Here is a 12570-nt window from a genome sequence, read left to right as displayed (position 1 = left end):
GTCATCTTTTGAAACAAGATTTGCTAAATAGGACTGACCCACATTCATTTTGCAAGAATAAAAACTCCCCCGCATGAAACAAAACATTTTGTTTTGGACTGAACAAAGTGTTTCATTGTGTCTTAAATGTATTTTACACAAGGCTCCTTTCTGTGAGAAATCCAAAGCCTTTTCATGCTGACTTGACACAAAATTACTAATTTTTTTTGCACAGTTCCAAGGGTCTGGATTCTATCTAGCAACCAAGAAACATTGAAATAATTACTGTTATTGAGATGGCTTGGAGCTACTTCTCATACTTTAAGAAATCCCCTTGTAATAAAACCTGCTGCCAGGCAATATTCATCAGGCAGTGTTAGGAGAACTTGGGATGAATTTTGAGTATGCTCGGCTCAGATTTCAAGTTCAATCTGACAAGCCTGTGGCTGTAAACTAGCAGGAACTGTCAGCTTTGAATGTATTTCCATTTGGGTTGTGCAGTGTGTTGGGGCCTGTTATTCGGACATAGATCTGAGGAGCTGAAGTCACAGGGACTGAAACTTGATTTAGAAACCAAAATTGGTTGGTTTTCCCAAACTGAACTCCCTGTCATAAGATCTTAAAGAAGTAAATACCCTAAATGTTTCTCCCCAAAGAGAGAGAACTCCACTCGAACAAGACCTCTCAGCATGCCACTTCTATCATTTACTTCCTCTTTTCTAAGTAGGTCATATTAAAATACACGTCTACGTCATTTTAAAAACATCTCAACTTCTCCCTGGGTAGCGTCACTGATTTGAGTGGCACCTTTAGGTATAAACCACAAAAACCTCTTTGTGAGATGATGGCTCCACAGACATGTTGTGAAAGAAGGTCTGAAAATGGTCCAGGACACTGTTGACATTTCCAGTTTCAAAAGCTTCCTTCTACCATTGGTCTTGCTGTGCAGACTCCTACTTTCCTAATCTAGGCAAACATCCTATAGAAACAACCGAGACTGTGCATCAGTGAGGATTATGTAAAGTTAAAGAAAGGGACCCTGGCTTAATCCACGCATTTCTGCTAGATATACATGTAAAAAGAAAGCACAATATGCCTTGCCCTGTTCAGCACAGCTCAGCAAATAGCTGATTTTTCAGTTTCAGCATTGCAAATGCAAAAAAACAAAGACTGGAAAATTAATTCTGCTGATAGCATATGGAAAATGTTCAGGGATTTTTGTCAAGTAAAATTTTAAAAAGTACTTTATTTATCTTGGAAATGTGTTTTTTACTTTTGTTATGGGGCAAAAGCTTCATCCTGGCCTATTAAAACCTTGTTTGTTTTAATCCTTTAAAAATGTAATCAGTTTTTAAATTAAAAAAAAAATAAAATCAGAATGAACATCAGAATCTTTAACTTAAAAATACCAGAAGGAAATGCATCAACTTTTTTTTTCTAAGTCTCCATTTAAAAAGAAAATTCTTTTCATCCCAAATTCACAATACTTTAAAAATGTTTTGAGTGAATGTATGTTTAAAAAATTAAAAACCCCATAGGCTAAGTTTTCTTCTATTGTTTAAATAAAGTTCTTCAAATCATTGTGACTAATTTTAAGTGTCCTCATTGGGCAGTCTGATATGTTTGATTAATTTTCTTTACAATAAAGGTTTCAGACCTTTTTTCTTTGCAATAAAGGTTTCAGACCTTCTAAGGGCCCAGCCAAACTATCTATGGTCTATCATAAATTATGAGTGGAAAATGGCAAGATAAGAAATACCTTTCACTTCACCAAGAAGAAAAGTGCAGAAGATACCCTACACAGGGGCAAAGCTCAGATCCTGGCCAAGGAGTCTAGCTGCTGAGCAGGACCTCAGCTATGAGACAATGGCAGATTGAACCTGAGGGATCCAGGGTAGCAGAAGCTAGCAAGGCCACCCAAAAGTGCTCGGAGGAGAACTGTAACACCCACATCTGCACAGTGTTTCCCTTGCCTTTGCCAGCCCTCCTGCAAGGAGCAGTGCGGGCAGACAGGGTGGTGGTGGGGATGGCGGAGGAGCTTGGCACCACCTGGTGCTGCACCTGTGGTAGGACAGATGCCACCTCAAGCTCAAACGAGCTTTAAACAGCCCAGCAATGAGGCCCTCTCACCCCACCAAATCTTCCTGGGTGCAAGGTCTGCCCTGGAGAGTTAATCTCATGTTTAGCCATGGGATAGCATGGGATCACAGGAAGCATTATCAACCAGGCTGGAAGAGGGGATCAGTGTCCCATGGTGGGATGCTGGGGCTACTGCCAGAAGTGGGCGCTTGGCTGGGCATCCAGTGTCCAGCTGACTGGAGCTCACAGCCCCTTCCCAGCCTGATGGGAGATTCCGGTGGGTGGGGATGGACTCCAGAGAGGGCTGCCATTCCAGCTAATGTTGAGTTAACTCTGCAATGTAGGAGAGCTGGTTCCTGCCCTCAGACCTCAGACCAGCTCTCTGCTCTGCAGCTAAGACCTGCTGGTGCTGGAGACTACAGCTGCACAGTGGCTGCCACATAGGGTTGCCATATTCCTGTCCAGGGCATCGTCCTCTCTGTATAGACAGAGGGACACATGGCTTATGGGCATGCAGTTGGCCTGACATGCATGACTTGGTGCTCAGCTCCAGAGAAAAAAAGCTGTATGCATCTAAACTCATGAGATCCACAACATGGTGTTCACAACTGTGGGATTGTGACTGCCTGCCCACAGTGTCCATTTTCAGGTATTTGCAGGGGTTGCGCACATCCAGAAAGTAAAAAAAACCCCAAAACCAAAAAAACCCCAAAACAAAACCCCACCACCCCCCCCCAAACCCCAAAACACTTACTTAAAAAAAAAACCCTTAAAAAAATGGCCAAAATCCACTTAGATGACACTTCCATGCGAAATAAGATGACACATCTCAGATATGAAATAGAGCTAATTACATGCTACAATAGCTGATGTGACATCACATAGAGTATTTTATAAATTCAGCTCACAGTCTAAAGCCAGTCAAGAATCACCAAAAAGATCCATGGGGTGAAAAAAAAGGGCTTTCCGAGTTTGTTGCTTAGCACAATGCAATAATTCATGTGCAGTTAAGATGTGCAGGGCACGTTTCTAATTCACTTAGATGTCAATCAGGAATAATTGCTGCAGTCAATGAAGCTATGCCAGCGTAACAGATACAGAAGAGGCTAGCACTCCATGTCTCTCAGTTTACCCTAGCTGGAGAAAGCAACTTCGTATTACTGACAGTAATGAAGATTCTGTGCATTTTTAGAAACACAGGTTTTGTGGCATAATTGCAATAGTTGGAATAATTTTACATTTTTCAATTCCTTTTTATGAAACAAAATCTTGCATTCTAAACCCAAAACTTCCCTCGACTTCTTTCCAATGATGGTGGTCTCACTCCAGAGAAAGCAGCTGTCTGAGTGTATTAGCAATGTTGTCTAGCTTGACTTCAAATTTATTAATTTAATTTGGAAGAGGCTGGAAGAAACAAAATCTTTACACTCTTGGATGCGATCATTGGTCCTCCGGGAAAAGCCCTGTCCCACCAGAGCATACATGTCTATTTTCATGCAGTTCACAGCTTCCGTGATCTCTGGTTCCATATGGGCTTAACTTGTTAAAGAATATGCAGCTACACATTCTTTTTAGGGGTCTGGTGTGACTTGTTTAAACATGAAGCATTATTAATGTGTCAGGATGCACACATTTGTAGTAGTCACATCGACAAAACAGAGGGATGTTACTGTAGGCATTACAGCCCTGCACAAGGAAATAATTCATCAGCACACCCTGATGAGCCCTTTTAAATGGGGCTCAGCCTGATAAGGTGGATGTTGGATTGACCTGAGATGACAGATTGAGAAGGAGCAGTCGAGTCTGAAAATTTGAGGAAAACTGTGGAGGCAGCACAGACTATTCTCAGTCTAGGAAACAATATTGGCAAAAACCAGTTTTTCCTCCCACACTCAGAATATGTTCTTAGTCTTTACATTTCTTTTTTTCTCCTGGAGGCTAGTATGGATTAGCTTTCCTTGGACAAGCTTTGGGTATTTTATAGAGCAGATCTACCAGCACTTCAAAAACATTTACATTAAGTGCTGGACAGTAACCCGTTCTCACAGGACATATTTCATTTGGCCACACCACAGTTATATATTGTCAAGCCCTATTATCAGCCAATAACTGCACCTTATTTTACTTCCTTGCTGCATCTTATCACATGCTAAGTGCTGACATCCTTGCATGGACATAACTCCTACTCCAACGACTGATGAGAGTAACTGCTGAAGCTCTGCAGATGAAGGTAACCATGGGCTCTAATTCAGGCTGGGCGCAGGGTAATTTCAGATGATGTGAATTAAATTCAGTGACATCCCTGAGAGAAGTGTCTTCAGAGAAGCTATGGCCATTTTCCAGAATATTGCATGTTTTCCTAATTACAGGACCATTGATTGCATCAAGCCACCTTACTGCACCCGTTGGTAGGAACCATGATCCAGCAGTTAGAACAAACGACTGCAAGTCACCATCAGGTTATCAGTTTCTGTATTTGTGGCTTTCCTTTTCCTAGCAGTCAGTAACCCATCTGTAAAGCAAGGGCATTAATAATTTGCCCATAATAATTGGGCCATATAGGTTTGCAAAACACTCTTCGGCTGAAGTCAATACAGGAAAATATTACGAACTGTGTTGGCAGTTTGCATTTCCAAGCTATGCAGTGTTCTGATCCACTGCTGTACTGTAACCTGTGCTGCACTTTCAATGTCAGGGCATTAAACGTTTTCTGCTTTAGAAATCAGAGCTAGAGGCTGCAGCAAATAATAGCCTGAGTAGAAGCCTGTCTTTGTAAGCATGCAAAACTGATGACAGGTTTTCATCTTCCTTCCCTAAGCATTGCAGAGTGTCAAGAGGAAAGGTTTTAATTCCATTCTGCATGTTTTCTAATGGCATGCTTTCCCATTTCTGTGTCTAAGACCCCAGTCAGACTGGATCCACTCTAAACACTGGCTGTTGTTGGTCCTGCTCCTGGGTCATTTGTGAGATAGCCTTGCTAGGCTGGGTGCCTGGTTTAGAAGTGGTAGGCACTTTATTTTTTATATATTTGTACATTGCTGTATAATACTTCTGCAATCTGAAAATACACTTCAATATCAAATGACAAAATACCATTACAAAACAAAAAATTCTCATGCTCCCATTGGCTAACTAGAAGCCTATTTTTTTCACATTGCAGAGTACTTAATATGCTTCACCCTCTGCCTTTCCTTATCAGGTTTCCCCTTTCATTCAGCTCAAGACTTCTTGTTTTGCATTCTCTGTTTGTTCTTGTGCCTTATCCGCTTCCAACTTAATTGACTAGAAAAGTTCCCAGTAACATCAATGTCATTTAGATCAGGGTCTTTCTCCTCTTCTTCCCCTAAAACGCAAAGAGATGGCGTGTTCGTTTCCTAATTTTGGTATGGCTGTTGTTAAGATCACAGCCTATGGATTGTGCAGGTTGCTGACAGTACTGCCCAGAGCGGAGCTGCTGCTGTTCTGTCCTGATTTCAGCTGAGAGGGTTCATTTTCTTCATAGTAGCTAGTATGGGGCTATGTTTTGGATTTGTGCTGAAAACAATGTTGATAATATAGAGATGTTTTTGTTATATAGACCTGTTGTTGAGCGGTGCTCACAGAGAGCCAAGGCCTTCTTTTCTTCTCATCCCACCCCACCAGCGAGCAGGCTGGGGGTGAACAAGAAGTCGGGAGGGGACACAGCTGGGACAGCTGACCCAAACTGACCAAAGGGATATTCCATACCATAATACGTCATGCTCAGTTTATAAGGAACTTGGGGAAGAAGAAGGGGGGGCGGGGCAGTGGTGTTTGGAATGATGGCGTTTCTCTTCCCGAGCCACTGTTACGCGTGATGGAGCCCTGCTTTCCTGGAGCTGGCTGAACACCTGCCTGCCCATGGGAAGTGGTGAGTGAATTCCTCCTTGTCTGGCTTTGCTTGTGTGTGTAGCTTTTGCTTTACCTATTAAACTGTCTTTATCTCAACCCACGAGTTTTCTCACTTTAACTTTTCCAATTCTCTCCCCCATCCTGATGTGGGGGAGTGAGCGAGCGGCTGCGTGGTGCTGAGCTGCCAGCTGGGGTTAAACCACGACATGTCCCCACACAAGTCATGAGCAGGACTATGATGAGTAGTCACAGCCTGCTCGTATGCCGAAGGTATCAAAAACACATTTCATAATGGATCGTGGTGAGCATATAATGCACCTGTTTGATACATACATTCCCTGGAGATGACAAGAAATATTTAAAGGATGAAGTTAATTTGTGGCCTGTTTCCTCATCAAGAAGAAGGAAATGTTTTTAATGCCTAGTTGGTTTAGCAGTGGGCGTGGGCATGCTTTTTGTACTGAACCGGACTGGGTATCAACCAAGCCCAGATCTTTAAGACCTGGCTCCAACCAGCTAGGAACACCCAGAAAAGTATCGGTACTGTCAAGCCTTTGACGGGGAAGGCTGAGGTTTCAGAGCGTGCAAGGCGAGCTCTGGCACCGGCCTCTCCCCAGCCAGCTCCCCGCTGCGTTCTACAATTACCTAAATCACAGCCAGGACTTTTTTTTTCCTCCTTAAATGAGTATTTCCTTTCTCGGTGTCTAGTACACTAGGTGCTAGCAAAAGAAACATGCATTTTTTAAAGCAAGTATTCATGCCCTTCCAATTTACCTCCAGCTTTGAGTTCCTGTGTTTCTCAGGGGAAGCTGTTTTTTCTTTGCTATCACAGACCTTGTAGTTTTTGGAGCTCTGCTCTGGGCACAGGGAGTCCTTTAGGTCACCCCGCACACCCAAGGACCATGACCTACCCTCCCTCTGCTCCTGGAGAAACCCACTTCCTCCACTATACTTTGCTGGAACCTGGCTGGCTCCCTTCACCCACCAACCTCCAAACAACCTTTATTTGCATTAAATCCCAAGTGAGTATTTGTCAGGCCCTGAATTGGCAAACGCGGCTGCGGTCAAAACATGCCTTCCAGAGGAGCACTGATGTTCTCTAGTTCTCTCAATGGTTGATTACCCTCACTGTTAAAAATATACTTTGGACTACTCAGGTTCCATTTGTTCATGTTTTACTGTTCTCTGCCAGAATAAAGATCATTTTAATGCCTGCAAAAGGAGAAAATATTTTGCAATCAAATAGCCCTGGTAGCTAAGCCTTCACATAGTTTCTGTGGCTCCTTTTCTCACACTCCCCAAAGTTTCAATACTATAGCTGCCAAAAAATGTTGACACAACACCTGACAACTCTGTTATGTGACTCAGCTTCATGTAATATGTATCCGTTCTCTGCTTTTTTCCCTGCAGACTGTTTATTGCCCTTTTTGCCTTTTCCACATTATTGCTAAAAATTTTACCATTCCTATCTAGCAAATGGCCTGAATCTAGCCTACACTTGTGTTTGCCTCTAATATATTTCTGATTCTTCCTATTGTCCCTTGCCCTGTGCTTTAAATAGCTACTTGTTTATATCCCTTGCTATCTATTTTCCATGATATATTCCTTTGTTATTTCTAATTGCTTTCTCTTTGCAGATGAGCCAACAAGGTCTGTTAGCCAAAGCTCTCCTGTCTCCGGAGTGTGAAACTGTGGCTTTCTGGCCAGCTAATTAGTTCTCTTAAAGGACTCCCGATTCTCCCTTTACACCTTTCCTCCCAATTAATTTCACTGGTAATTTTCTTTAACTTCGGGAAATTAGCCCTTTTGAAGAACCAAGCCGCGACCATCTTTTGTCTGCCCACAGTGAATGCAATCAGGTCACGATCGCTGATCCCTAGGCAACCAGCACTTCCAGACAACTGATTAATTCATCTTCACCCATCCTAATGAGACACAGAAGAGGGTTTACCTCATGGTGAGTGCAATACCTTTTCTGAGAGCTGTGGAAATTATCGCCTGTAACTTTGAGAAATCCTAATAACGTCTCACTCCTGGCTGCGCAGAAGGTGTCAGCGGCCACGTCACACCGGAGCGTGTACCCTTCATTAATTAATACCTCCCCGCCAGAGCACATGGGAAAATCCTTCAGGAGCTGTTGTTTTTCATTACAAACATGATACACTCTCTCTTCAGCCGAAAGCAACACCCGGCCTGCCGGCTGGTGACCAAACTTGTGTTTGCAGCTGTTAAGATGCTCAGTGGATAAAGCAGCTCCTCCTCCCTGGCACAGCGGCAGCTGACGGGTGGGTAGGTGTGTGCAGCAGTCGTGAGCTGGTGCAGGGTATGGTTCACTGGCTGCCTAAGTCACTTTGAAGCTTGGGCACTTCTCCAGATGTCACACACTTCACTTCCAGTAATTAGATCACTGTGACAGTTTGGTACAAGAGGTTGAGCCTGTGCAGTCTGTCTCTGCTCCGGGAATTCAGCTTCCCGAGTTTCCCCATGACACCCTTCCTGCCCCACAGCGCAGCCACTGCTGCCCTCAGCTTGTCCCTGAGCAGTCGTGGTGCAAGCAGGACTCTGTTATACACTGGGAAAATCAGTTTTCCTAGAAGAATGGGGCCCTTGGAAGGTTTTTTGCCCTCTATCAGGATAAGGCAATGCATTTTCATCCAGCTATACATGAAATAATTACTGCATGTGAGGCTGTGGGGATTTCTATCCAACTTTTCCCCCCCTCTGCATCAGCACCTGGTTGCTATTTTCCTTTAAGATGTGCACTGCCAGCAACTAACTTTTCTCCCCCACCTTTTAGCACTACCCTTTTAATGTATGTCCCGGCATTGAATTACTTGTGCTCAGCAGAAAGGTGGCTCAGTCCTTCTGAAAAACAGCGTTCTTTTCAACCTGTTCAGCAGGAAGCCTATCTCCACTCCTTAGCCCATTCCAGAGGGGAGAGGGATAGTGAATAATTCATTAAAATATTCCTTTTCCTTCCACCAACACACTGATTCGCAAGAGATAAAAATCTCCTTCTACCCGACTGTGAGTTTTTCTGCATTGCAGAAAGTCAAAACAGCTCTGGTCACAAAAGGCCCATGCCTCCTCCTGCTGCAGAGGTATTTTGGGTGTCCTGCTGAGAGCATGGAGGTGAGGCTTTAATGGCTGCAGCTGTTCGGCACACTGGCAGCGGGTAGTGCTCCTCAACCGGGGGTACAGGCTCAGTCCCACAGATGCATGGAAGGAGCCGTCATGCAAATACCACCTCGCTGCAGCAAGGACCCATCTGAGGCACTGGTAGTCTTAACACGTGCTGACATGTGCTCACATTTGGCAATGAAATAAATGGCCGTCTACTGTAAGCCGAGGGGCAGAAGATAAGTGGATAGCAGTGGTGGCATTCCGCGCAGAGCCCTGGCTGTTAGGGTTTCCGGAGGTCCCTGTTCTGCTAGAGGGTCTGTGTGCACACTTGGGCAGGTACTTGACTCTCTCTGTCATGGAGTTTATCTCACTATCCTAAACCCCTACATCTCGGGGCATGGGAGGTGGTCTGGTTTTGGTAACCTTATGTGGGATCCTTTGAAAGATGCATGTAAATAGTTCACCAGTGCAAGGAATACAAGGGGGGAAGAAAGAAAATCGTGTGAAATGCTTGTATGCAGAAGTGTTTTACAAAATATCTGCCTTGGAAAACAAGGCCAACACGTGAGCCAAGGTGAACAGGTTTGAAGAATAATCTCTTCCATTATGTAGGAAGAGATGCAGGCAGCTGTCTGGGCTGATATTTTTTTTTCCCCTTTGAAGCATTTTCAAGAAAGACAAAAGAGAATTGGAGACTTTTTATATATCGGGCTCAGCTCTGTGTCCGTTGCTGTTAGTGTCATACCTCCTAGCAAGGGATGCTCAGAGAAGGAACACAGGCACAGGGCAGGTGTGCAGAGCTAAAGCCCCGATTTGTCATCCTCGTCTCCAGTGACCTGCACCTTCAAGGCTTCAGGAGTGACAAGTGGTATCCTTATGTTTGGTAACCCACAATAGACTCACCTTCCATGAGTTGGTCTAAGTGTTTTTTTGACCTGACATGAAAGTTTTGTCATCAAGGACATCATGAAATGATGAGTTCCACAGATGACCCATTTGAGTGACCTGAGCTACCACTAAGCGACTCTACCTGACAAGCCCTAGCTCTTGTATTGCAAGTTGCAATGAACAACATTGTCCCTTCACCTTTTCTGTGCTTCTGGTGATTTCACAGGCTTCCGTAACATTCCCACTGCAGCTATACCTGTTCTAGGCTGAGTCCTGTTGTATTTAACATCTCTTCAGACATCCCTTCCATACATTGGATCATCTCAGCTTCCCTTACTGCACTTTTTTCTGTTCTGCTGTGGTTTAGAGGCTGATAGGGCCAGCAGATCTGCACACAGTTTAAAAAATGCAAGTGCACCCTGCATTTATTCAGGATAATAATAATGGATTATGATTTCTTATCTCTTTCCTTTCTTCCTAGTTCCTTATGCTCTATTTGCTTCCTTGACCTCTCCAAATATTGAGCTGCCATTTCAGCAGCACTCTCTCTTCTATCCTCAAGATCTCAATCCTGAAAGGTAAAAATAGCCTGGAGTCAATCGTAAGGCACACAGAATTAAGTCTGTATGCTCTCACTTATGCACTAATTTACATTTATCAGCAGTGGATATGGTGTCCGTATATATTTCAGCACAGCAAAGGAAGAAGGAAAAGAAAACACCGGTGAAGTGTGTATGTTCAGAAGCACAGCTGGATGACAGCATTATCAGCCAAACCAGGCAGAAATCAGGTGAGAGTCCCTGAACATCCAGCCTCTCCTAAATGTCATAGTTACAAGTCTGGGCACACCCCTGTGCACAGTGCTAGATTTTGTAACCCCACAAAAAGAACCTGGGGTTGCCAAGCTCCGGATTCTGCCCTGCATAGAGCCCTTAGCCCTTGGGAATTAGATCCCTGTGCAGAGCCAGCGGAGACAGAGGCATCTCCCAGCAGCCCGCACAGTGACCAGGATGTGTCCAGGCTAGCCAATGGGACACACTGAGGAAAAGGTTGCTTTTTAAATCATACCCCTCTTAGGAGCTCAGTCATCTATTTCCAGACTGCAGGGAAGTCAATCTGTCAGACCAGGATTCACAGCCTGTAATTCTCATTTGTGTTAGATAGTTAAGCATCCCTTCCAACAGGACAACTGGGGGAGGGAGGAGGAGTGCCAGTCTTTTCTGCAAAAATATGGCTGGGGCAGAGCACCCACACCTCTCTTCACGCAAGGGAAGAGCAACAGACCACCCATGCAGTCAGCAGGAGCCATGGGTTCAATCCTTCTCCAGCCTGAGAGGGTGAACCCAGCCCCATGATCACCAAGCTTGGGGGCAGTCCAAGAAAGGATCATCCCTTCCTCTTCCAGGTGGGGACTGAAATTGCCATCTGTCTTTCACATTGACTGGCATCTTCTATTCCTCAGGCTTCTTCTTCAGAAGGAGTTTTATGGGTCTAATTTCTCTTTCCTTGCCTTATAATGAATCGGCACATTTTTGGGTCAGAAACTTTCTCTCTTGCATAATGCTCAGCCCAAATGACGAGCAGTCTGTTCGTAGTTACTGTTAAAATTATATCATCAGAACTTGTATTATATCTTGGCAAAGTCTCTTCCCCTCTTCATGTACAAAGAGATGTGATTAACTGCTGCGTTTCCACACTTGGATTGAAAGGCTTTGTGGGCTTTGTCAGTAGTTAACATAATTCACGGAAAACCAGAATACAACCTTGAGGCTAAATGTGGCCCATTGAATTCCACAATGGGGCAATGGCTTGATCAGGGTACAGCAAAGCATGCCAGAAGCAAAAGCCTTTGTGGGCCATAGCTTCGTAGGAAAGATTAAATCAGCCACAATCTGCTCCATTTTATATAAAATAGGTGCAGCCCTAAAGCTCCTGGCAAGTTGCCACTGAAGCCTTTGGCTGGGCAAAGTTTGGGCATCTTTGTGTAAGTGTTAATTGCCAGCTGTTGGTGACTGGGAGGTTGCCAGGGATAGGGTGACTGCAGCAGTGTTGCTGGTTGAAATATGGCTTTTATAAAATAATATTCTCAAATCTATTTAGTGCCTCGCAACAGACACATCTGTACTTATCAGTTCTTCTGTCTAGAGCATCTGCACGTGGAGATGACCTTAAAACAGCATAATAAATACAGTATATGTGACGTTCAGGCTGCCTATTCCAACTTCACAGTGGGAGGTAATGATAAATAGCAGCTATCTCCACAGCAGTGCTACATGATGGCTTAACCCACTCACGTTCATAGCCCTTCACATTTAATTCACAGCAAGTCTGGGATATAGAGTATTGAGGTTTCTGAATCAGGCTGTAGGAGCTGTTGCAGTCCTATGTGCTTCAGCATTTTAAATAATATAACCATCTCAGCTCTTCAACATCTGGGATATTTGCAATATTGCAAACTGCAGATTTTCAAATATTGAGGACGTTTGCAGATATTTAGCCCCACAATTGTATGACAGATTAAATAGTGTTTGACTTTTAGAGAGAACATGAGGCCTAAAGGCCAATATTTTCAAATGTGAGTATCTACAGACCGGTACAAAGTTGGTGATTGAGTTCTTAAGATTAGTTATC

The sequence above is a fragment of the Balearica regulorum genome, chromosome 3, assembly GCF_011004875.1.
Source record: "Balearica regulorum gibbericeps isolate bBalReg1 chromosome 3, bBalReg1.pri, whole genome shotgun sequence".
In the NCBI taxonomy this organism is placed as follows: Eukaryota; Metazoa; Chordata; class Aves; order Gruiformes; family Gruidae; genus Balearica; species Balearica regulorum.
Note: the sequence above shows the minus strand (reverse complement) of the source record.